Consider the following 27,044-nt stretch of genomic DNA (forward strand, 5'->3'; position numbering starts at 1 on the left):
TATTAACATTCAAACAACCAATAGCAATATTTTCCTTTCCCATTTTTTGAACCTGTTTCTTGGCACCCTGTCTAAATTTTCTTTTCTATACACAGTTACTAATAGAACCAGAAGTTCTCTTCTCCGTCTTATTATCAGAAGTCATCATCATCATGTAAATTATCATACAAATCTACCTTTATTTGCCGGTCTGACATTACCGAGTGTAGTATCACCTTCAGCTTCACTAAGTTCCCTTGACCGAACATTCCTAAGGGAATATCAACAACCACTGACTCAACAAACTACAATAAATCCTTCAGTTTACTAATAGGAAAATCACCCTGCACAGGAAGAGATACAGTACAGATGGTCTAGTATCTAGGAAAAGAAGACAATCCACCCAAAAATGTCTAACAGTATCACATTTTGTATTAAAACCATTACATTTTTTTGCAAAATGCCCCATGTCCCCATATTGACGTTTTCTTTTACCACAATCTGAAATCAAATATTGAAAAGATCCACAATAAAAACTGCTTTTCTGCCTTTTATATGCAACATATATCATAGTCCCATGAACTGTTTGTATGTTTTCTCTGATACTCAGAAGTCTACTGTAGTCACATCAAGAAAACGTTTAAAGGGGAGCTGCAAAGGTAGTAGCCATGGGCAGGTATTCTGTTACTGATTTACATGCAGTTGATTTATATCCTATTTTAAAAAACACATTTTGCCGAGTAAAGTTGTAATGTGTTTTAAGGCAGTGAGACATTTTGGGAGAAATATTGGGAAAGTACATGCATTGCTGCAGGGGTAAATGTGAACATTACTAGTATATAGATAGGGTGAGATACGGTGTCTGGGTATAGGTCATTTAGAAAAACAGAGAGAAAAGAGGGCGGGAGAAAGGACATTTGAATATTCTGTTGCAGTATATTTCAAACAGTGTATTATATGTGATGTAAGAGAGTGTTTGACATTTTAGACAAGTAAGCATCTAGTCAACTTGCTGGAATGTATGGGTGCTGTTTTATCCAGTTTTGAGGGTATAAGGGAACTTCAGGTAAAAGTACTATTAGTGAACAGAGATCACATAGAGTAACCGTAGGAGATACTAAATCACTATTAGTGAACAGAGATCATGTAGAGTAATTAACAGTAGGAGGTACTAAATCACTATTAGTGGACAGAGATCCTGTAGAGTAATTAACAGTAGGAGGTACTAAATCACTATTAGTGGACAGAGATCCTGTAGAGTAATTAACAGTAGGAGGTATGAAATCACTGTTAGTGAACAGAGATCATGTAGAGTAATTAACAGTAGGAGGTATTAAATCACTATTAGTGAACAGAGATCATGTAGAATACTTAACAGTACGAGGTACTAAATCACTATTGGTGAACAGAGATCATGTAGAGTAATTAACAGTAGGAGGTACTAAATCACTAATAGTGAACAGAGATCATGTAGAGTAATTAACAGTAGGAGGTACTAAATCAGTTAGTGAACAGAGATCATGTAGAGTAATTAACAGTACGAGGTGCTAAATCACTGTTAGTGAACAGAGATCATGTAGAGTAATTAAGAGTAGGAGGTACAAAATCACTGTTAGTGAACAGAGATCATGTGGAGTAATTAACAGTAGGAGGTATTAAATCACTATTAGTGAACAGAGATCATGTAGAGTAATTAACAGTAGGAGGTACTTGCAATAAACATTCATGCAAAACACTGATGTGTCACTAATTGTAGATTTTGTTGTACAGGTGGAACTTGTTAAGAATGAATTTAAGTAATATTTGCATATTGAAGCATAGATGTTATGAGAATGGGTTATGAAACAATTCTTTGACTGCTTGACAATAATAAAGAAAAGAAAAAAGGTGAAAGAGGAAAGAGCCATTCTAAATGTTTAGTCATGTGGGAAAGAGCCACTCCAAAAGTTTAGTCATGTGAGGTAGGCTGTCAAAGCTAAAGAAAGAGCTCACAAAAGATGCAGGAGGAAATGTGGGAAGAAGTTTAAGGCACATTCTAGGGAAACCAGAAGCTAAAATAAAATAAGATGATCAAATTCTACCATTCCACCAACAATTACACCATTGGTTCTGTTAGCCCACTTATCTGATATATGTACTCATGTTGAAACAAATGCTCTGTATAAGCATGCAGTACAAGCTAACAGCACACATATTTTTATGTTTAGTGTTTTAGAACTACTTTCTGGTAGTGTAAGGGGTGTGGATGAATTTCTAAGGGCAGAGAGAAAAGAGTGTAATTGAATTTGCACATTTCAAGCTGATTCTCCTCCAGGATTAAATGGAATGTGCAGTTTGAAACCCATTTTAAAATCTAGATCCATTAAATAGATGTTTTATTGTTCAAACTGCATTTTTCAAAGTAAACTTAATTGTCATTCAGATTGTACAAGTTGTGCATCTCTGAACGAAACGTTGTTACTCCTTTTCAAAATGGAAGCATTTAAACATAATGACAGTCGTATTACTGGCATGACATACATTATTGTCTTAGACTCTTAACTATTTTAAAAGTTTTTTTAACATTGTCTGTTTAAGATTTAGATGTGCTATGCAGTCACTGTTATCATTGGTTTATTCCGGTCATGTGATGCCTAGAGTGAATGTACTTGTTGCCCTTACCCTCCAAATTTTAATATGTCTAAGTAAGCACTGTTGTACAGAAACTTATTTTTTTAATAAACTTCTTGTTCTTGGTGCCCTTGAGCCATGAGTTGTTTGCTAAAACTTTAAGATTAACTCTAGTTTTTGAGTAAGTATTGTAGACGGGACTAATTGGGTAATGCTGAACTATCAAATAGTGTGATAACAGTAATCTTAGATTTATAGACAGTATAAGATTCCACCAGAAACACTTCTTTAGTGACCATTACGCTATCAGACCTGACCATGCTAGTGTTCTGCCTACCAACTCATGCATAACGGTTGTACAGGCACTTTCCAAAACACACACACACACACACACACACACACACACACACACACACACACACACACGCACACATGCACACATGCACATGCACATGCACACGCACACACACACACACACACACACACACACACACACACACACACACACACACACACACACACACACACACACACGTCCAGGCAATGCAAACAAGCTCCCAGAGTTGCACATACCTTTGCTCCACCTACCTTCAATCACACTAATAGCAGGATATTCTGATGCCAATACCACTGGGGGTGAAGACATGGCTAATTAGCATTAGTGTAATGCCTCTGGACTGTCATATTTGCATTAAGTTTCACCAGTGAGGCCACTGTCTGTGCTACAGCCAGTGCCAAAGGAAGAATAGAAGACCAGACACATAGAAGAATATGACAGATGTATGCACCAAGAGAAATAAATGACCAGATATATACTAGTAATATATTCATAATTGTGCCACAACATGCACGGATGGTCGAAGCCATATCTACAGAAGGATTAATGATGAGTCTCCTGCCTTGACAGTGAAGGATGACTTATCCCATTTCATAATGGTGGAATAGTGCATTAATAATACCCTAGAGACCCCTATGGAAGTAGGAATAGAGTCATGGAAAATGCAAACAAGAGCTTTGGGTTCAACCGTAAAGGTACCCCTGGGGTGCTGTCCAGTTGCCAAGAGGAATCCAGTGAAGATTGACCTTGTGATGGGCATCATTACAAACTGACAGTAGGTGATGTTATTAATGATGACCTCACCGAACCATGATCTGAATGAGAATTCACCTAAGTTGATCAGTGTATTGGCATTAACAGTAGCATGTAAGTATTATTGCCTTGACATACCATTGTGGAGAACTATGTAACATTTTTCTTACAGCAAGCTTCATCATGTAAATACATTACATAAATAGTTCCCAAACTTGTAAGTATGACCATGTATTTTACTTTTATAATCAAGTAAACACATAAGTGTATTCATAAACAGTATATAGTGTCATTCCCAGGGGAGCCACCACTGATCCCGGGAACTATCGATCTGTTAGCCTGAAGAGCCTGCTCTGCAAGGCCATGGAATGTATCATCATGGAACTCATAAACAAAGACATTGGTAACCTCCAAACTCTGGATCCCACCCAGTTTGGGTTTGTGAAAGACAGATCATGCCTCCTGAACCTGATTGACTTCTTTGAGGCAGTCACCAAAGCCGTGGATGAGGGTAAGGTGGTTCGGTTCACACAGCCTATCTTGGCCTCGCCAAGGCTTTCGACACCAACCCCCATTCTGGAATCATACTAAACTAGGTATAAATCCCTACATCACAAGATGGGTTGCCAACTGGCTCACTGACAGAACCCACACTGTAAAAGTTGCAGACTCTAAATCTGACCTCAAAGCAGTGACAGGTGGAGTACCCACAGGGTTCCATTCTGGGTCCTCTCCTGTTTGGTATCTACTTCTCTGAAGTGCAGGCTAACACAGAGGACCTCTGGCTAACGAAGTTCGCAGATGACTGCAAACTAGGAGCCATAGTCAAGTCCCCAAATGATGTGGACATCCTACAGAAAGGATTCACTGAGACAGATGCCTGGTGTCAGAGCCATGGCCTCAAGCTCAGTGCCAAAATGTGCAGTGTCATCCCCTTTGGTAAAAACTCTGTACCCATGAACTACCAAATAGGCAGCAATCTACTTAACACCGAATGCGTGATGAGACCTTGGGACCCAGATGGACAGTGGTCTCCTTTGATAGTCACATCGCCACAGTAGTCAGGAAGTCCTTCTATGTGGCACACCTCATCATAAAAGGGTTCTCATCCAGGAAAAAAGAGGTCATTGTTCCCCTCTACTCGTCACTCATTAGACCCATTAAAGAGTACAACTCCACTTTTGGAATGTACCTCACAAGACATCTGCAGCAGCTGGAAAGGCCACAGAAGTACCTCACAAAGAGGATTACTGGCCTCAAACAAATGCCCTACACTGACTGCCTCAAAAACTCCAGCTTTACTCCATAGCATATCGCCTACTCCGAGGTGATCTCTGCCTAACATATAAAGCTATGTCAAAGCCAGAGCTGTTGGACATGCTACACCTAAAGAAATCCCAATCCCTCCGAGCTACACGCTGTAGGGACCTAAACCTTGTCATCATAATAAACAGGACATTCTGTAGGGATAGATTCCTGTCCCAGAGACTTCCTATACTCTGGAACAAGCTACCTATCTATGTCAAGCAAAGTTCTTCATTAGCACTTTTCAAGAAAAATCTTGATGAGTGGATGGGAAATAGGAAATACACCCTGGGGATCACTTCTGTCTCTCTGCTGGACAGTGGCACAGGAAAATAACTTTCTTGGGTGGCATAAGCTATGGAACCTTGCTGGCTAGGTTTACGTAGGCCCTTGGGCCGATAGCCTAGTACCTGCCTATGAACCTATGAGTTATGCAAGCAGTTGTGCAGATTTTGCATTGTATGCAGTTTATAAATGGACAGTGATTCACAGTGGTGCACACATATGGGTTAATGAATTGTGTAGCTGACATATGAGATAGAGGTGGCATACAGTAACAGCAGTGTAGCACCCAAAGTGAGACAATGCAGATGCATGAGTACACAAAGACTCAGTATGCTGTCCTGACTGACAAGGCAGGGGAACATTAGCATCGTGGCATGTAACACCTGGCACTGATGAGAGCACTTACTTACCATCCTGCTTGACATCTAGTATGAGTTTGTAACAAATGCCATTTCAGCTAATCCTTTGTCATAAAGCTGCTTAAGGTCCAAACCAAATGATAGAATGGTCACACAGTCAAAACTAAAGAAAGACCCAGAAAAGTTGGTCTCTTCACTTGACAATACTTTAAACTTCCTGTGTTGGAGGCCCATGGGATGTATGCAAATATACCTTAAAGTCATACTATTGTTTTGACTTCATGTATTCTGATTGTCCATTACTTTTACTTTTTTTTTTATTTTTTAGGCCTTTACTGATACACTCATGCCAATAAAGCCAATGGGCCATGGAATTCACATGATACTAGCATGTACTGTAGAATCATTTTATAGAATGATGACTGTAAAAATTAAGGTCAATACAAAACTGTACAATGGCATAACTGAAGTAATAAAACATTTAAGAAAAAGTGCATTCCAGTACAATTTTTTCAGCCTTTTGTTGTGTCTGTTTTTAATTTAAAGAATTATATATTTGTTTCTACATGCTTTAATTTTCATCCTTTTAATTTTATTTGTTTGTGTCTTTTAGACAGTTTAGTGGCCTGATCAGAAGGGTTCTATTCATCTAGTACAGTACAGTTTGTATTAATGTCATAAGGAGATAAATAGATATCCAGATTACATAATTGTTCACCAGTGTTATTCACTCGCTAAAGAATGCATTTAGTGTCTAGTATACCAGAGCTAAGGAACGGTTCAGCAAAATATTCTATAAACTGTTTGTAAATATTTGTACCCAAGATGATGCAGTAACTGTTTTATGAGGACACTTCAACTTTTCCATCTTTGTTTAATACTGGCCAACAGTTAGACCCTTTAGGTTGTGTTTAAAAAGATTTACCACCCTTGGTTTTTAAGTGCTTTAGTTGCATTTACAAAAGTAGTTTTCGCTTTTTGATATTTATCTTCACATGACAAAGCTTGAGTTACGTTTGTAGAACAGCAAACACAAATTAAATAAAAATATAATGTTTGCAGCCCTTTACTATACCTGGAAAATGAGTAAATAACAGAATTTGTATTGAGTTATTTGCGCCTGTGTATGCATTAACTTCACCGTAACAAGGTTCAGCAATTATCATATTGACAAAAATCCCTGCAGAACTCAAAACTAAAAATCCAGTACAACACTGCATAACAGTGTTAAACTGATAGAAACATAAGGTCACTTTACATATTGTGCAGTGTATATTGTATGTTCTGTACAAAAGTATTTAATGTTTAAGTTTACTGAAAAAAAACACTTCACACCTGTATTATATCCTTGAGACTATTGTATTCTTCATGTACGTAATCTGTATATCTTACTGCTATTGTACATCTTATTTGTCTTTGTGATCAAGTCGTGTTTGAAAATATTTTTTTGTCCAGCCCACCTAGTGAGTTATCAAACTACAAACTAAATAAATAATCTTGTGTATCTTCATAGCTGGCACTATATGAAATATAGTTCTAATGTAAGATACAAACCATGGTGACCATAGAAAAGTATTGCAGAACTTAAACTCTTTAAGTCCATCCAAAACAGTCTGTAAAGGATATTAAGCACAACACAGAATTCATTTCCTTACTTATGAAACTACAAAATCACAGATAATGTCAGCAGTTTTTTTATGAAAGTTAAGAGCTGTTCCTTCTCAGTACAGTACCACCTCCTGGAAATACGGTGTTAGAAGAGAGACTGGCACCAGAGAGTAACTGAGGTCATGAAAGCACTAAATTCATTTGGAGCTTTTTGGTTTGTGTTCTTCAAATGGTTTTCGAGAAATTTACCTTTCCTGCTTTAGCTGTCAAGTAGAATGTCTTGAAATCTATTTGATTTCATAACAAACTGGTTATGATTAGAGACCTAATCATAAGCATCTGTATCAAGGTCTATTGGCAATAGCAGGGCTTTGTTTTTGCTGTGCCATTCTTCTGAAATGGAACCAGTAATTTTATCAGTGGATCCAGAATATCTGTTTCCATATCTGTAAATGAAACATTGTGCAGAAAGCAGTGGGTGGGACATAACTCTGCCCAATTATGTAGGGTATAGCATGTGTACTCATTTTCGGTAGTGAGGGATTGTGGGTACAGTGTTCGGCTAAAATGCCTTCATTTAACAATATCATAAGTGAGAATTCTATTAAAAAAAACCAGACACATCTGTGTAAATAATGAAAAAAGAGGATTAAAAAAAAGAGAGAGAAATTAGCTAATATGAATAACTACAGGATGGGCTGATTTCAGTATGTAACTAGTTGTATTTATTAGATTGGAAAAGCATGAACCTTTGTCTATGCTGTGGCTTTCAAGAGGAGTCCTGCTCATCAGTCCCCTTCTGTCCATCCTTGTGATATGGATTCCAGGCTTCTGGATAAATCTGAAAGGATTGCCTTACGGCCTTGCTCTGTATGAACATCTGAATCACATGCTTGCAATAACTAGAGTGACAACAATATGTTTTCAGTGACCACTGTGCATTGTTTTAAGGGCATTTTCTTTTTCTCAGCATTGTGCAACAGTGGTATTGGTGTATATAGTGTAGGGATGGGTTTGAAGGAGGCTTGTACTTTTGAATAAAACACTTATTTCAAGCTGTTCTGTTACTTTGACCTTTATCAGGCCACACCCTGAGTACTTTCTGCAGTTCTGTCTGCTTTGCAAGAAGACGAGCATCAGAGTCGAGAACAAAGGCAGTATAAGTGTGTGCTGTATGCAGAGGATAGGTTATTACTGTAAGCTAGCAGAGTTGGTGCTGTTCTATCTAGAGACCACAGAAAAACATGATATGGGTACATAAAATCCTATTCGGAAGAGAGTCCTATTCATTTCATTTAATTCATCACCAGACCAGTGGAATATAGAGATAAATCACTGACTATGACCTAGGAAACCAGAATTTGATTAGAGGTTGATGTGCTTGACCATGCAGGCAGGGGAAGATGGGTAAGCCCATCTTGGGCAGGGGGGGAGATTAAGTTGCTCAGAACACACACACACACACACACACACACACACACACACACACACACACACACACACACACACACACACATGCACACTGCTGTAATCCCTTGGTGGAGAAGGGGCACTGCAGTGGGTGCCCAGAGGTGGATGTAAGACTTACCAAGCCATCGTCATTGATGGTCCTCCTCAGAGGATTTGCTGGGGGAGAGCACTGTGAATCCCCCCAGTGATAAAGGTAGCCCTTCCACCTACCGAGAGAGTTATGCTCTCATCACCAGGATATCAGCGAGACCTCAAACTTCCCAATGTCTGCCTAATGATAGTCCTTTCCTGATGGCTCTCACCCTTAAAGATGTGAGGGTTTCTCACCTTTAGGGAGTGACTGAGCAGTAGTCTGGTAGGAGTAAGCTTGCTGTTCAGCAGACTAAATGGGAAAAAGCACCTACAGAAAAAAATATTTTATTTATTTAAGCCTAAGCTATAAAAGCATCAACAGTGAATAAGTAAAACCTATTACAAGCAATTAAAAGTGTAATACTAGTTTTAAAGTATTTAAAGAAGTAAATCAACCTGAACACATTAAAAAATGTCAATACTCTAAAGGACATAGTAGAAGGGAGCTTCTATCTTGCTTGCTGAATTTAGGGATGGTAAATTGTTCACTAGGGCCAGAGCAAGGTGGGAAAAATTTAATCTTGCTTGATATCTTCAGCCAAGTCCTTGGAACAGACAGCAGCCCTGCACCCGATGATCTGAGCTGTCTCACAAGGAGATAGCACCCCGACATCTTTTTCAGATAAGTATGACCCATATCATGTAGGGCACAGAAGTTTGATATAAGAATCTTAAATACACATGTGGCTGAAACCAAGATCCAAGATGTAGAAGTAGGAAAGTGTGCAAGTAACAGAGTTTAGGGACCAGCAACTCCCTCTGCCTCAAGAACTATTTCTTCAGCTATAAAATGGACTTTTAAAATGTATGGTAGAGAAGGAATCCATGGAGATATTCATGAAAGAATGTGACTTGTGAGGAAAGGGTGAGGGGATAGAGAAAGAGTGGTGAGCTGTTGTTAAATGCACTAAAAACATAGAGTTGTTCAGTTAATGATCTCCTTCTGTGATTATTGTAAAAATATGAAGAAATATGACACCTTAATGCTGCTACCACAACACTTATGTGTGGTTATCATTTGTGATTCAGCTTTCTGGTCTTCTAATGAAAAAGTAAAAAAGCATAAAACTTTGTCTTGGTCTTTTATATCTTATTTGTAATATTTTAGACGTGTGACCTAGCTTGGTCCAAACAGTGTTTGTGTGCTTTGATTCCAGGTAGTTGTAATTTTAAATTGCTGCTAGTGTGAAAGGCCATATTTAAAAGACATGTAGAAGGAGTGTGATTGCATTAAACAGTATTCTGCAAAATCCATATTAGCATTATTTAAGGGTATTAAATACTAATTAGTAAATGAAAAAATAAATAAAATAAGAGGAATTGTTTATCCCTTTGTTTTTTTTTTAAATAAAATCAGGTCAGTGCTATAGCATACTGGATTGCCGCACATTGTAAAGCAACATAAACTACTCTAATCTGGATCTCTGAACATGGACTGATGTATACCCTTAGCAATTATTGAAAAATACCCTGCTTAAGATGTTTGAGGCAGTAGTTAGATGTATGAAAACAGCTCAAGGCAACCAGCTGAAAGGGGACACCTGAATTTATTTGGTTGTTGCTGCATTTACTCACCACAAGTTGTTGCATGTGATGTCCTCATAATTTTCAGTAAAGGCCAGCAAAATGATGTTCTAGCAGCTATGTGTGCAGTAGAGGCTCAATTAAGATAACAAAGCTCTTTCTCCATTTGGCACTTGAAATTTGACAAGTTTACCTTATTGACAGTGTGCAGACCTACAAAGCAGATGTTAGCTGATACTTGAGGAAAGGATATGCACTGATAGTTGTTCCACATGAGCAGTGTGCACTGTCCATTGGAGGCATCTTCATACACCTTCCTAATTCACAGTCCAGTCAAGGACAGGCACAAGTTTAAAGCACTTTGGTCCTCTTAACACTGTTACTGCTGCTAAGTATGACATGCAAATCGAGTAGTGTTCATAATCCAAGATCACTAAATACAGAGTACTCCAGCCAGCTTGGTGTTTCAAAGACAAAGTTTAAAAAATAATCGTGACAACACACTGTTTTGAAAAATGATGTTAATTTTACATTTGGCATATTTCATTGCATCAGTGGGAATAATCCCTGTAGTTTTATTTACAAGAGGTTCCCAGGTGTAGAGATGAAAAATGCTGTGGTGTTCTATGGTTTGGCTTCATTTTTTTTTAACAAGAACTCCTGCCGACTTGGTTTTAATGCTTGTCATTTTAGACATGGACAATAAGAGATTGTGTGAAAATACAAATTCTAGTAAATTAAAGAATGCCTTTTGAATTAGTATATATGTATTATCTTTCTTCAGTAGAATATTTCTGAAAATGTCTTTCAAAAGCATTGTTCAGTCTGAATGGAAAAAAAAAAGCAATTTACTTCTTCTGAAGTTTCAAGCTGGGTTTTCTGTATGTTTTTGTTATGTATTACAGTGGCATTCAACAAACTCCATGTGTGTTTTATACTCGGCTAGTATTGGAATGATTTCAGCCTATTTCAGGGCTTTTGGAGCTCAATGAACTGTGGAATAATGGTTTATATTGTGGACAAACTCATTTTTTGCCCCGGGACTACATGGACCCTTTAATTGTGTTTCTTTGTGCTTCGGTTTGTGGTTGCACAGTTCACGCACCTATTTTATGGTTTTCAGGCTAATTGTACATGGGTTTGTTAGAATGTGTGCGAGGGTGTATGGATGAGTGTTTCCATGATTGTGTGCAAGTGCATGGGGGCCTGTTTATGGAGTAGTGTGTGTGAGTTTGTGTGTATCTGTGTGCACATGTACTCATGTGGGTAGGGTGATGCCTTCCTTAATGCAATGCATGGGCTACTAGGGAAAATATTAATGCAGCAGGTCTGACAGTGCAGTGCAGTGTCTGATTCAGAGACATGGTAATGATCTCTTAATTAGGTTGCTCTCACTCAGGCTAAACCATGTCTCTGAATTGGAATTTCTGTCACACTAATTGACCAATCCACATTGGGCAGTTATAGCAGGCAGACAGAAATTATCTGAATCCCAGCCTATGTCTTTAAAAACTAGATGTAAATAGAACTGTTACTTTAAGGCACTGAGATACATGGTGTATTAATAGTGCAAGATTCGGATAATTAAGCTAAATCTCTAGAATCTCTGGAAAGCAGAAGAAGAAGAGACATTGTTAAAGACAACACAGACCTCCAGAAAGAGGAACGCTATTGGACACACACTGATGGACTTGATAGATGGACTAGTAATAGGAAAAGTTCTTCATTTTATTTGTTTAGCTTCAACTGCTCATTTAAGAAGAGTCTCAAACAATGTTTTGCTTGCACCTTAATAAAACTACTTTGATTTTATGAACTGATGGGCTGTGGAGTATTTCTAAGTTCTGCTACATGCATCTATTGCTATACATTTACCTCCTTAACTTTCTCGCTCTACACACATATATATATATATATATATATATATATTTGTGTGTGTATATGTATATAGATATGCATGTGTATATAGGAATATATAAGGTATGTGCATGTTTCTGTATTTATTTGATCACGTGTGTGTGTGTGTGTGTGTGTGTGTGTGTGTGTGTGTGTGTGTGTGTGTGTGTGTGTGTGTGTATGTATGTATGTGTACACCTGAATGTGTACTGTACTTGTATTTACTGTAGTGGCCCAGGTCATGGCTGAAAATTGTTCAGAGGTGCTTATTAGTGTATTGATCTGTACAGATCTTAAGAAGCCTTGCATTCACACGGTAGGTTCTAGCCCTTATATTTCTCATATGAATTTATTTATTTAACATTTGTTTACCAGGGTGGTCTGACTGGGTCTATAGAACCCATTTTCAGCAGAGGCCCGGGGAGAAAAGCTCCACATACAGTATAATACGAATATAATATAATCCAAAACAATAAAGATTACATTAGAAATACTATACAAAAAATAAGTTGAAAGAACAAACTGCTACAGGATGTTGTAATATATTACTACACATCTAAACAGTTCTATACAGTTAAAACATTACAGATGATAATAGTCACTCTCATCATACATGATGTAGAAATAGCAGATGATAATAGTCACTCTCATCATACATGATGTAGAAATAGCAGCCAGAAAGTTAGTGATGCAGACATAGAGTGAGAGAGAGTTAAGAAGGATAGAAGCAATAAAGCCTGAGCAGCAGCTTAAGGATATGGCATAGAAGCAGAGAAGGAGTTAGGAGAGCTTTAGGATCTTGCAGTCTGTGAGGGATTGAAATGTGAGAGAAGAGGAAGATCTGAGCATTAGGCAGGCTTTATGCAGGAGCAGAGCCATGTATTTTTAGATGATTTTTAAAGAGGCTTTGAAATGGGTTAGGCCTGGAATAAACCTGGTAGTGAATTCCAATGTATAGAGACAGAGTATGAATACAGAGAGTAACCAGGTTTTCTTGTTGGTTTTGAGATAGCTAAGAGATTTTTGTCTTCTGGTCGTAGGGATCGATTTGGTGTGTAAGGTGCAATTAGGCAGGCAGTAGCCTTGAAAATAAGGTTGTGCAAGGTGGATAGCTGAATAAAGGCAAGTTGGTTGGGTAGTTCAAGCCAGTTTAATTCTAGGAGTGTGATATGTAGAGTTTGTGGCAAACTTTGCAACTTTGTGTTAGCACTGTTCCAACTTGCATAGGGTAGAATTTTGTAAGTTAGTTAAGATAGGGGCACCATACAGAAGACAGGGAAGTAAAAATGTATTTCAAGGGTAGTTCTGGTTGCTGCAGTAAAAAAAAAATGTTTGTTTCTATGTAAGAGTCCCAGTTTTTGATGTGTTTCTTTATATTTTGCTGTATATGGGGGTCAAATGAAAGTTTATTGTCAATGATAACACCTAGAAGTTTGGTTTCCTGTACTATTTATATGGCAGTGTTGTCAGATGCATGGATGCTGAAATGATCAGTGACAACGGAGGTGTTTTTCGGATGAAAGAGTACTGGTTTTGTCTTCTTTGGATTAAGAAAGTGTTGGATATTTCTTAGCCAGGATTCAACTGCTGTAAAGGACTGTTGAGTTTTTGAGAGTAGTTCTGGTAGTGATTGACCAGTGCAAATTATGGTGGAATCATCAGCATATTGAATCAGGGTCCCAGGGTGAGAGACAGTGTGAAGGTTGTCTGTTAAAATGTTGAAGAGTAGGGGTCCTAGGATGGAGCTTTGGGGGACTCCAGTAGGGTTGTGGAGAAAGGGTGAGAGTTTGTTGGACCATTTCACTGCTTGTTTACGATGCTTGAGGTAGCTCTGAAACCATTTTACTGTGTTATGTGAAAAGCCTATGTTAGCCAGTGTGTTCAAAAGTAAGGGGTGAGACACTGTGTCAAAGGCCTTAGAGAGATCAAGGAATACTGAGGCTGTATGGCATCCTGCATTTCTGGTCTTGTTCACGGTGTCTGTAAAAGATAATAGGGCTGTAGCTGTGCTGTGGCTAGGTCGGAAGCTCCAGATGGTTTACCACCATAAACAATCAATCAGTGAGGTAGGATGTTCATGGATATAAAAGACAAGTTGTCTGAACTCTAAATATTTGTCTTGAGTCACTGCATCAAATTTTATATTTATGGGTTTTTCAGTGTTTCTTTCCAGGAATATGTTACACTGATAACAGTGAAATATGCAAACTAGACTTAACAAATTATTTGCATATTGCCTTACATAGATTTAACTTTATTTGTTGCTTGTGCACTTTTTGCCAACTGCAAGTGAAATTCAGCTGTGCAAGTTCTTAAGGTAGTACGATATAATAACTTTTGCAGCAGACAGCAGTCAGACATACATAGGTTCATAGGTTCATACTAGGCTATCTGCCCTAGGGCATTTATAAGCCTAGCCAGAGTGTGTTTGGCTTTCGCCACCCATTTTAAATTAATTTTGCTATGCCCTTTTTTGAGGTTAGTATACTGTGCCTCTGTCTAACAGTGACACAGAAGTGATAGCCGGGGTAAACCTACGATCTCCCATCCACTCATCAAGATTCCTCTTGAAGAGAGTCAATGAGGGACTCTGCCTAACCTGGACTGGGATTTTATTCCAGAGTGAAGGGAGCCTCTGGGTTATGAATCTGTCCCTCCAGCATGTCCTATTTATTTCAGTGCTGAGGTTCAAGTCTCTCGAGCACGTAGCTCGATGGGATTTGGATTTTCTGAGGTGCAGCATGTCCATTAATTCCGGGTTGGACATGGCTTTATCGTCAGGCACAGATCGCCTCTGAGCAGGCGGTATGCCACTGAGTAGAGCTGGAGTTTCTTTAACCGGGCAGCATATGGCATCTGTTTGAGCCCTTTGATTCTCTTGGTGAGGTACTTTTGGGGTCTTTCCAGTTGCTGCAGGTGTCTGGTAAGGTACATCCCAAAGGGGGCATTGTACTCAATTATGGGCCTGATGAGGGATGAGTAAAGAGGCACGATGACCTCCCCTGATCTAGATGTGAATCCCTTCATGATTAGGTGGGCTATATAAAATGTTTTTCTAACCACTTTGGCCACGTGGTTGTCAAATGAGAGATTGCTATCAACTTGGGTCCCCAGGTCCCTAATGACTTCTTCTGTACTTAATGGATTACCACCTATGTGGTAATTTGTGGGCACTTGGTTTTTGCCAAAGGGGATGACTATACACTTTTTGGCGTTTAGCTTGAGGCCATGGCTCTGGCACGAGTTGTCTGTTTGTATGAGGCCCTTTTGGAGGATGCTTGTGTCGGCTGGAGAGTTGATTATGGCGCCCAGTTTGCAGTCATCTGCGAACTTGGTCAGCCACAGTCCTTCCGTGTTGGCCTGTACCACCGAGAAATATATACCGAACAAGAGAGGTCCCAGGACTGAGCCTTGTGGGACGCCACTTGTAACTGGTTTGGAGTCTGACATGGCTCCAGCAATTCTAACCATGTGGGTTCTGTCCTTGAGCCAGTTTGCAACCCATCTAGTGACATAGGGGTTTATATTTAAGCTGGTGAGCTTATCTATAATGCCCGAGTGGGGTATTGTATCGAAGGCTTTTGGCGAGGTCCAGGTAGGCTGTGTGGACCACCTTCCCCTCGTCAATGGCCTTGGTGACTGTTTCAAAGAAATCGACCAGGTTTAAGAGGCAAGATCTGCCCTTAACAAAGCCAAACTGGGTAGGATCCAGTGTCTGTAGGTCCCCAATATCTTTATTTATGAGGTCCATGATGATCCTTTCCATAGCTTTGCAGACCAAGCTAGTCAGGCTTATGGGGCGATAGTTTCCAGGATCCGTTGAGGCACCACCTTTGTGGAGAGGCACCACTGTTGCTGTACGCCACTCTTTGGGGTACATATCCTGTAGTAAGGCTAAGATTGAACAGTAGTTTTATGTTTGGGTTTAGCTCTTCTTGGAGTTCATGTAGGACGCAGCCCGGGACACCGTCTGGTCCCATTGATGCTGTGTTTTTTGCATTGGAGAGGGCGGCTCTTACCTGAGCATCTGAGATGTCAGGGGGGCAGCACTCTGTTGGGATAGATATTTGCCCTTTTGGTGGGGAGAGGGGGGAGAAGTTTGCACTGAACCTGTCAGCTAGGATGTTGGCAATGTCTGTGGGCTCGGTGTATTTTTTGTCATTTTGGACTAATTCTGAGCATATCTGGGAATTCCCATCCAGGTTCCTAACATAACTAAAGAAAGCCTTGTGATTATCCTTAGTGTCCTGTGCAATTTTTCTCTCGAAGCTGGCCTTAGACGATTTTATGAGTGCCCGTAGTTTTTGCTAATACTGATCAGAGATGCCTTCCCTTTTTGGGATTTTGCTCTATCATGTAGTAGCTTCCTCCTTCTATTGTATAGTTTGTTTATGGCTGGGGTCCACCAGACAGGACGTCTGCCTTTGGGGGATTGGGTCTTGGTTTTATTTGGGATCGCATGATCCATGCATTCCTGAAGGTGTTCATAGAATGCGTTTATAAAGGATTCTGCGGTCTGGGCGTATTTTCCACAGGCCGGGGCTTTGAAGGATTTCGCCGGTTTTGAGGCGTGTGAAATTTGCTTTAGAGAAGTTTTTCACTGTGGTTTTCTGGGCAGGGGGTGGGGTCGGGATGTGAATATCCAGTGAGATTAGTTTATGGTCTGATCTTACCAGTGAGGATACACTTCTGGTCTGGAGCATAGTGTCCCCATGTTGGTGATGATCAGGTCCAGTATGTTTTCCCCTCTTGTGGGAGTGGTAACAAGTTGTTCCATAGCATATGAGTTTATAAACTCTAGGAACCTTTGGGCTAGGGTGTTGGAGCTATAGTAATGCTCCCAGTCTATGTTTGGGTAGTTGAAGTTGCCCAATATAATGGTGTTTGGAGAGACTTTCATATTTTCCAGTATTCTCAGGAAGGCCAAGTGGGGTTCCTGTGTTTGGGAGGGTGGTCTGTAGCAGGCTATAAACTGGAAGGCAGTTTTACCCACAGTTAGTTGCACATGGATAGTCTCTGATGCTTCGTGCTGTGCCACCAACCTGGAGGTGTGGGTATCTTTGGCGAATATTGATACTCCCCCTCCTTTTGTGGTTCGGTCCAAGTTTTGGGGCTGAAAAGCATGGTATGAGGTATAACCTGGTAGTGCTGGGGTGCTCTCGGGAGCCTTGAACCAGGATGTTCTTCATTCCACATTGCTGCAGTCCTAACTATTGGGTAGTCCGCTGTCCAATCGGCCCGAATACCAAAGTATATGGCTGACGTCGGTCAAGGCGCATTAGACTGACGTCAGTACGTCAGGGTACTAATGCGCATGACCGACGTCATATCCTCAGTCTTTTTTGCCGCATGGTCCGATGCAGAAGCAGTTTTGCGAGTGCAGGTTGGCGTTCTGAAAGTTTCTGAAGTCAGAGTTTCAGACCGAATCAAAGTTGGCTAAGTACCCGTTGGGAATATTTTGGTTTTTCTTGCCTCAGTATTTAACCGGATGTCAGAAAAAGTGAATAACTGTATTTCTTGTGGGAAACAGATACCTCATAGGGATTACCATACTTTGTGTATACCTTGTTTAGGGCCTGAGCACGACGTTGTTGGATGCCGCTCGTGTGCTAGATTTAACAAACGCACTATTAAGAGGAGGTTAGACTGTGCCAGGTTAGTTTTTGGGAAGCGTTGTAATTATAAAATGCCGTCGGATGCTCCGGCGCCGCTTCGCCAAAAGCAAGGACAAAGCAGCAAAGCCTAGAGTGGAAGAACCGACAGTCCCGGACGTCGGTTCTTTAGAAGGCTCAGTGGAGCCGGAGGTTCTGCCAGGAGTTTCTTTGGAGTCTCAGGGAGAGACTTTACTGTTACAGGATGTGTCCTCTCAGGAAGTAGGCCAGGCTGAAGGGGCTTCTCAGGTGGCTGTTCTTCCCTCTCTTCCTAAGGTGGTTAGGGCCTCCCCTTCTGTTTCCAAGGCTTCTTTAAGGGGCAGGCCAAGTTTAGCTTCAGTGGGGGTTTCTCCGAGTGTTTCAGGGTCTTTGCCTAAGAAGCATATGCTTAAAATGGCAGAGGATTTGATTACTATGATTAGAGGTTCTATGCCCCCTCCTGATAAGAGGCCTAGGGTGGAACCTGAGTTTGAGAGTTTTGAGCAATGTTCGGAGGCTTCTGAGTCTTCGGCTGAAGATTTGCAGGAGTATCCTCCTTATTCTGATTCTGATGTGGATGATTCTACTCCTTCAGCTTCTCCTCCTGAGGATTTTTCATTTTCAGAGACTCTGCATTCCATGAGGGAGCATTTTAAATGGGAAGGTCAAGATTTCTCTGATTCCAGGAAGAGGCTTAGGGAATTCTTGTTGTTACCCCAGCATAGGCCTTTAGCTATACCTCCTGTTCTGAATGTGGTGGAAGATGTTTTTGCAGAGGCTTCCCTGAATCCTGATTCTTTGCCTCCTGCCCCAGTTAAACCGGATAGGTACTATAGGGTGCCTGAAGCTCATAAGTATCTTTTTAAGAGTCCTAGGGCAGACCCGAAACTGTCTCTCAGGGGCCTAAAGGTGTGAAGGCTTCTGTTGTTAAAAATCCTGTTCCTCCTGATAAAGAGGCAAGGGCTTTGGATAGATGGGGAAAGAATGTGTATACTTCTTCCACTTTAGCCATGAGGGCGTTGAATTGTCAGTTTCACATGTTAAAATATCAGAATTATCTCCTTTCACAATTGAAGTCTAAGGTGGATGCTCTGGCAGAAGGTATTGAGTGTAAAGAGTTGCAGGATTTAGTTCATGTGTCTGAACAGGTGGGTAAGCATTCCTTGCAGTGTGGTTTTGATGCTGTGCAGGCCTCCTCGAGGGTGGCTGCTACTGGTTCTGTTCTTCGTAGGCACGCCTGGTTGAGGGATCAGAATTTAGCTGAGCATGTTAAAACAAGGATTTTGGATGCTCCTTTACAGTCTGATGTGTTGTTTGGTTCGCCTGTGGAAGCAGTTTTAAAGAAAATGGAGGACAAGGCTAAGTCTATGCAAACTGTTAAGGATTTTTTGCAGGTGCAGCCTCCGAAGTTTAGTAGAAATTGGCCTACTAAGGGATGGACTTATCCTGCTTATGATTCCCAGTCTAGGGGTAGGTCTAGACGTGGTAGGGGCAGAGCTCAAGGTTCTTTTAGGCCTAGAACAGGGAGTTCACCCGCTCAGACTTCTGGTGAGGGCAGGGGTCAGTCCTTTCGTAAACAGACCCAATGACCTACCTTTTCGGCTGCCAGTACATTCTCGCCTGGCAGCACCTTTGGGAGGAAGGCTGGCTCTTTTCAAAGAAAATTGGGATTTAATTACCCAGGACAGTTGGGTTTTGGATATCATTCACCACGGTTACAGGTTTTATTTCCATACCTTGCCTCCTTTCAAAGGCATGCCAGACATTCCTCCTCTACAAAGAAAATAGGCTCACAAGCAAATTTCTCTGTTGCTCCAAATAGGGGCCATTCAGCCAGTTCCTGTGCCAGAAAGGGGCCTAGGATTTTATTCTCGCCTGTTCCTTGTACCGAAGAAGGGGAACACGTGGAGACCAATTTTGGATTTGTCTATCCTCAACACTTATCTGGACATTCCCAAGTTCAAAATGTTGACGTTACAACAGCTTTTACCTCTGCTGGGCAAAGATCACTGGATGGTAACTTTAGATCTCAAAGAAGCTTACCTTCATGTGCCTATCAGACTAAGTTGCAGGAAGTATCTGCGTTTTCGAGCTGGAAATTCTCATTATCAGTTCTCTGCATTGCCCTTTGGCTTATCTACTGCCCAGAGTATTCACAAAGGTTCTGGCTCCAGTGATAGCTTACTTCAGGCTAAAAGGAATTCAAATCTATCCTTACTTGGACGACTGCCTGATTCTGGCTCAAGAAAAGGAAGACCTTTTACAGCATTTGGAATTTGTGATAGCAGTGCTAAGATGCCTAGGGTATTCTGTGAACGAAATAAAGTCCAGTCTAGTACCCTCTCAAGACATGTGCTTTCTGGGTGTGAGACTGAATACAGCAGCCCAGATGGCCTTTTAACCCCGGACAAACAAAAGAATCTTTCCAGTTACTTCCATCAACTATCTCTTCAGTCCGGGCTGACTGCAAGGACAGTCCTTCAAGCCTTAGGGTTCATGGCATCTTGTATTCTGGTGCTTCCCAATGCCAAACTGCATATGAGGAAGCTGCAATGGTATCTCAAAATGTATGGACACAGCACTGCCAGGATTTGGACACTGTCATTCAAATAATACCTTGCATTCAAAAGGAATTTTTGTGGTGGGCTCAGGAATGTCACCTAAACAAGGGACTCTCTGTGACCCGGCCAGAGGCGAGTCAGATTCTAACGACAGATGCCTCAGACATTGCTTGGGGAGCTCATCTAAATGGAAAGTGGATACAAGACAAGTGGCCTGCCAGACTACAGCATCTACATATCAACATGAAGGAGATGTTAGCAGTCCAGTTTGCATTAATGGCTTTCAAGGGTTACTTCTTCCAGGGCAGGTGTTGATTCTAACAGACAACACAACTGTCATGTGGTACATCAACAAACAAGGGGAACACATTCTTACCCGTTGCGCAGGCAAGCAATGCTTTTATGGGAGACTGCGCTCTGCTTGCAACTAACTGTTCGGGCAAGGTTTCTGCCGGAGCACAGAACTCCTTAGCAGATGTGTTAAGCAGACAAATCATGGATCCCCACGAGTGGAAACTGGATCTTCATGTATTTTGAAAATTGACAGTGTCATGGGGAACTCCAGACATAGATCTGTTCGCTTCTCCACTAAACCACCAGCTGCCAAAGTTTTGCACAAAGAGGTTTCATCACACAGCCTGGAAAGTGGATGCTCTTTCTTTCAGTTGGAAAAATCTTCATGTGTATGCCTTTCCACCTCTGCCTCTTCTTCCAAAGGTACTCCTAAAGGTCAGACAAGACAAGCCAAGGATGATTTTAATAGCTCCAGATTGGCCTCGGCAACACTGGTACCCATTACTGAGGAGTCTGGTAAGGAAGCCTCCATGGCCTTTACCTTTGATTCCACACCTGTTGTCTCAGAGGGACGGTCACCTGCTCAATGTCAAGCTTCACTCTCTTCATCTAACAGCCTGGCATATTCTGTTTTGAAACACAGCAGGTCTCAACTTCCTCAACAAGTTTTAAATGTGATTATGGAAGCCAGAAGACCTAGTACAAGGAAAGTGTACGCAGAAAAATGGAAGAGATTTTTATTTTGGAGTGCAGCAAACAATTTGGAGATTTCTGAGCCTAATTTGAGTGTGGCTCTTCAATATCTTACTGAGTTATTGGACAAAGGTTTGTCTTTCTCTTCCATTAAGATTCATGCTGCAGCAATTTCAGCTCACTATGATTGTGACCCACCATTGTTTTCGCATCCTTTGTTCAAGCAATTTCTTAGAGGGGCAAAGAATATAAGACCCCCACGAGAGCTCCTACTCCTGCTTGGGATCTCAATTTTGTGTTGGAGAAACTTACTCTACAACCTTTTGAGCCTCGCGGCTACTGCTGAATTGAAATACTTGTCATGGAAGACTGCTTTTGTTGGCCATTACTTCTGCAAGAAGGGTTTCTGAATTGCAGGCCCTTATGGCGATAGAGCCTTTTGATTTTTCATAAGGATAGGGTATCATTACGCACTAATCCTTCTTTTATGCCTAAGGTGGTTTCTAGTGTGGCTTTAAACCAAACTATTCATTTGCCTACTTTTTATGCAGATCCCCAAAATAAAGGGGAAAAGATTTTGCACACTTTAGATGTGCACAGGCAATTGCGTTATTATTTAAGCAGGACTAAGGATTTTAGGCAGTCTCAGCAGTTGTTTGTTTCTTTTGCGTTGAGTTCTCAGGGCAGGCCTGTGTCAAAACAAACTATTTCTAAGTGGATTGGGTTTTGCATTGCATTTTGTTATTCCCATCATGGCAAGGAGATTCCAGCTGGGATTAGGCCTCATTCCACTAGGGCTACTGCCACTTCAACGGCATTTCTAAGGGGGGTGGCAACTAAGGATATTTTGGAGGCAGCTACTTGGAGTTCAGTGCATACTTTCTCTAAGCATTATCACCTTCCTCTCTACTCTAAATCTAGGGCTGGTTTTGCCACAGCTATTTTGCAAGGCATGTTGTCAGCTCCTGCTTCCTTATGATTTGCCAGCCTCCCTTACCTCTGCTTTGGGATTCTACCCAATAGTTAGGACTGCAGCAATGTGGAATGAAGAACATAGTACAGTTTTGTACCTACCATAAATGTAGATGTTCGAGGATCCACATTGCTGCAGTCCAATTTATCCTCCCTCCTTCCCCTCTGTGTTTAGGGGTGGTTGTGTAGGTGAGGTTATACTCTGGTAATTTTGTATATATTGTACATATTGTTGGTGCAGGTATGTTTGGAGTTTTTGGTTTTGGCCTTGTCTTTTTAGGGTCTTCTGACATCTGGGGCAAGAAAAGACTGAGGATATGACGTCGGTCATGCGCATTAGTACCCTGACGTACTGACGTCAGTCTAATGCGCCTTGACCGACGTCAGCCATATACTTTGGTATTCGGGCCGACTGGACAGCGGACTACCCAATAGTTAGGACTGCAGCAATGTGGATCCTCGAACATCTACATTTATGGTAGGTACAAAACTGTACTTTTCTGTTACTGCACAGATATCGATGTTCTCCATGCTAAGGAGAGTTTCGAGTGCGTGCATCTTGAGCATTAGACTTCTGGCGTTGAGTAGCATTACTCTTAGTTTCTTATCCCTTGTGATACCTATGGAGGTGGGTTTGTCTTTTGAGCCTTGCCTAAAAAAGGCACTATGGGGGTAGCAAGAGCCTTTGCCAATATCCGAAAGCCCAGGGGTAACAGGTGCAAGCCGTCCCTAGCGAAGCATCGTGGCTTGTTGAGCATGTCATCCCAGGCTGACAGGCATTGGATCCCCTTTGAATGACACCAACACTTAAGCCAATTGTTGAAATTGATCATCTTGTCTTCATATTGTGGCATCATTCTTGGTGAGGGTAAGATGCTACCCAAGGTCAGGGTCATACGGCCTGGGCTACATGCTCAGAGAGCTCCTCTATGTCTCTTTTCATGTAGTCCAGGGAGGTGTCTCAGGTCATTCACACCAGCATGGACAATGACTGAGTCATATTTGTACTTGCCTTGGAGTGACCTGAGTGCTTGTGTTATGTGGCGGATCCTAGCGCCTGACAGGCAGCTCACCGTGACCTTCTCCTTGTTCAGCCTGGTGAGCGGGACGTCAGTGTGCCTGACGATAGAGTCACCTATTACAAGTGTATCAGGTGTGTTGTTTAGCCTTAAGGGCTGTGACTGTTCGGCACACTGGCTTTGTGAGCTATGTGTTGCACGTGTTTTGTTTTGGGGTAGCGGTTGCTTGGGAGTCTGCTTTGGAGTTCTCTGCTGCTTAGGCAGATTTTTATTTAGAGCCTCCGAGTATGTTTCTGTGTGTTTATGTGTTTGGTTTGTTGTCGTGGTAGGTCTATATGAGACTGGAATTGTAGTGAGTGTGGTTTCCTTCTCCTCCTGACTGGTTACGCCAGTACTGAGTTGAGAGAGCTTAGCCTCCAGTTTGGCTATATGGTTGCATCTCTCACATGTGTTGGAATTTGTTGGGAGGAGGAGAGGGTTGTCTGTGTACATGAGGCAGTTGTAACATTGCCTCAAGATTCCCAGATTCACCAGCTGGACCGAGAGGAGATTGACAACTGACCTTTGGACATGCTAGAATAGTATTGGGAATTCCTTTATAATTGAAAAAAGGGCCAATAGGGAACAAGGTACTCAAGGGGAGTTTGTGAGGGTGTAGTGCTTTTAATTTTTTTAGAGCTGACTTATATAATTGCTTTAGTGAGCAAGTGCCAGGTAACTTAAATGCAATGTGTTACAGGTAACTTAAATGCAAAAATGACAAACAGTAACTTTCTTTCAAGTGAAACAAGGAAATAAGTACAGTAAGCAATGCAGATATCACTAGGGATCCACAGAAGTGCTAAAAGGCCGCGTTTTAGGTGGAATTAGCATTTCAGGGAAATAAACAAACAACAAGCATACAAATAAAGCTAGATTCAGCAGGCCTGGATCTAGTCTATGCTACAGCAAACAAGGTGTACCATTTTCAGTAAGAAACAGTTAGAATATGCAGGCACTATAAGCCTTTAACTAGAAATTCCCTGCCTGTTTCACTGGGGGAGAGAGAGAGAGAGAGACAGAAACAGTTAAGTATTTCTTGCTGGTTGAACTAGTTAGGTACAGTCCTATTTGTCAATACTCATCTGCCGTAAGTTTGGCAAACAAGAGTAGGGCACTATATTTCACAGTTGTGCATTTCAGCTTTCTAACGTTTAAACAGGACAATAAGCATACAGGAGATATTTGTAGATATGCAAGTTTGGGATTACTAAAAACAAAAATGGTGGCTTCCACAGTATAGAAGGAGAGGAAATACACTAAACTAACACGAGATATGTGTGTGCATGCGTGTGTGGGGTTACTGAGATGTAGGTTTACAGATGTTAGAGGAACAGGAGGCAAGCCTGTCCATTAGTTCCCACGCTTTGCTACACAACATACAATCTGTAAATCTGATATTTAAACACTTAGAAAAGGCAGCCAGCTAGAGAGTGTAACATATATAAAAATAAAAAAAGGAAGCAACTCTAGAGAACGACAAAACTCTTCTCAAACAAAAACTCTCATATACTAACAATCACCTACATTATCTAGTAACTGTGCTGTTCATACAAACATACAATCAGGTATTACAATAGAAGGCTTCAGTAGAAGTGAGTGGAAACATATATACATAACATAAACATGTGTACTGCAGATTAGCATGGAGAAAGAAAAAAGAAAAAAAGGAAGAATAGTTAACCAAGATGTCAACAGACTATAGACTTACTTTATGTAACTGCAGGAGAAACAAGAAAAATTGTGATGGTTACACTGAATCCTGCTGTAAAACTCCCAGCCAGTAGAAACTTGAGAATTCAATTTCTACACATTAATAGCAGAAAGACAAACTTTGATGCTATTACTGCAACCTAGATTAAAAAATCAGTAAACGTGCTGATATATGTACTACACATTAACAGCAAAGACACAACACTTAGCCAAAATTAAACACAGTAAAATCTTAGTTATATATTTCTAGTACAAGTCTGAACCAAAATGAAATAAACCATAATGATTAAGAAAATACAAGAATCCACTGTACCATTTTGTAGAGTGAAAACAGCTGGATTGGAGGCACATAGTTGGGACATGGGGTAGTGAAGTGACTCTGAAGTTGGAGCCACAGCGGCAAATTTAGTGAGAGAACAAGCTGTGATGCAGGGAGGAGCATTCGGTTCCTTGACTGGAAAGCAGTCCTCCCCCATTGGTTTACCACGATAAACAATCAATCAGTGAGATAGGATGTTCATGGATACAAAAGACAAGTTGTCTGAACTCTAAATCTATGAATAACCAAGAGACAGGCAGAGCAAGGAAATATTGGGACATTTACTTATTGCGCCTATCCACGAGGAGCATGGTTGCTAAACCAGGGGTGAATTCAGTTTCCCATCCACTTGTTCAACGTTTATTTGTATAGAGTAAGAGAAGCACTTCTCGACTTCTCTTTACATGGAGTGGAAGACAAGTTCCATAGAAGTGATATTCTCTGTGATACATACCTATCCATCCAGTATGTTCTATTTATGTTGCAAAAGAGGTTACAATTCCTTGACCAAGATTTCACACTGCCATTGAACTTGTAAATGTATGCTACGTATGACAGGATAGAGTCTTCAGAGGCTCTGTATGAAAGGCAGATGTCGACTTGTAGTAGCTTGTATGATACCGAGCAGAACAAGGCTTAGACATGGTCTGCATAGTTTTTTGAGGTTTAGGCCCTTGATTTTTTTAGTGAAAAAGCACTGTGGTCACTGCAGTTGTGACAATTGTTTAGACAGGTACTGACTGAATGGGGCATTGTATTCAACGATCTGCCTGATAAGATCCAAATACAGTGGAATGATTCCATCCTGGATGTGGGCACCAGACCTTTATATAAAAGTTATGCAATCAAAAAGGACTTCCTTACAATAGAGGATGCATGGTGATCACACAACACTTCATTGTTGATATAAATTCCCAGATCTCTGACTATGGGATGAACTTTCAGGGGTGTATTTTTAATATGGTAGTTACAAGGTACGTCATGCTTGCAGAAGGCTAAGATAATACATTTCTTGGCATTTAGTTTTATTCCATGGTTTTGACATCAGCTATTTAATTGCGAAAGACCATCGTGGAACATTTTATTGTCCTCTGGAGAGTTTATGATGTTACAGAATTTAGTTATCTTCAAACTTGGTGATTCATAAACCCTCAAAATTAGCTTTGATCTCTGATTAGTAAATGCCAGAGAAGAGTGACCCGAGAACTGAACATTGGGGTACACTGCTAGTGACACGTGCTTTGCAGAAGGTGGTGCCTATCTAATCTTCTATTACACTTTCCTTCTCCTCTTTCTTTCTCCCCGGGATTCATGAAGCTTGCGCCAGGCGCAGGCGTAGCGTAGGCGGTATAACGCCAAATATGGCCGTCGACCGATTCAGGTACGATCCAATCCCACATGCACTACCGGCGTACTCCAGAACTGCGCAGCCCTCGGCTTAGCTATGCTAATCACCCCATGCGCAGTGCCGCACCATGCAAATGAAGGTATATAGCGATTCATGAAGTGGTGCAGGTGTAGCATAAGCCCACGGAAATGTAAACCA

Source organism: Protopterus annectens, chromosome 3.part0, assembly GCF_019279795.1.
Source record: "Protopterus annectens isolate FY-2018-M chromosome 3.part0, PAN1.0, whole genome shotgun sequence".
Lineage (NCBI taxonomy): Eukaryota > Metazoa > Chordata > Ceratodontiformes > Protopteridae > Protopterus > Protopterus annectens.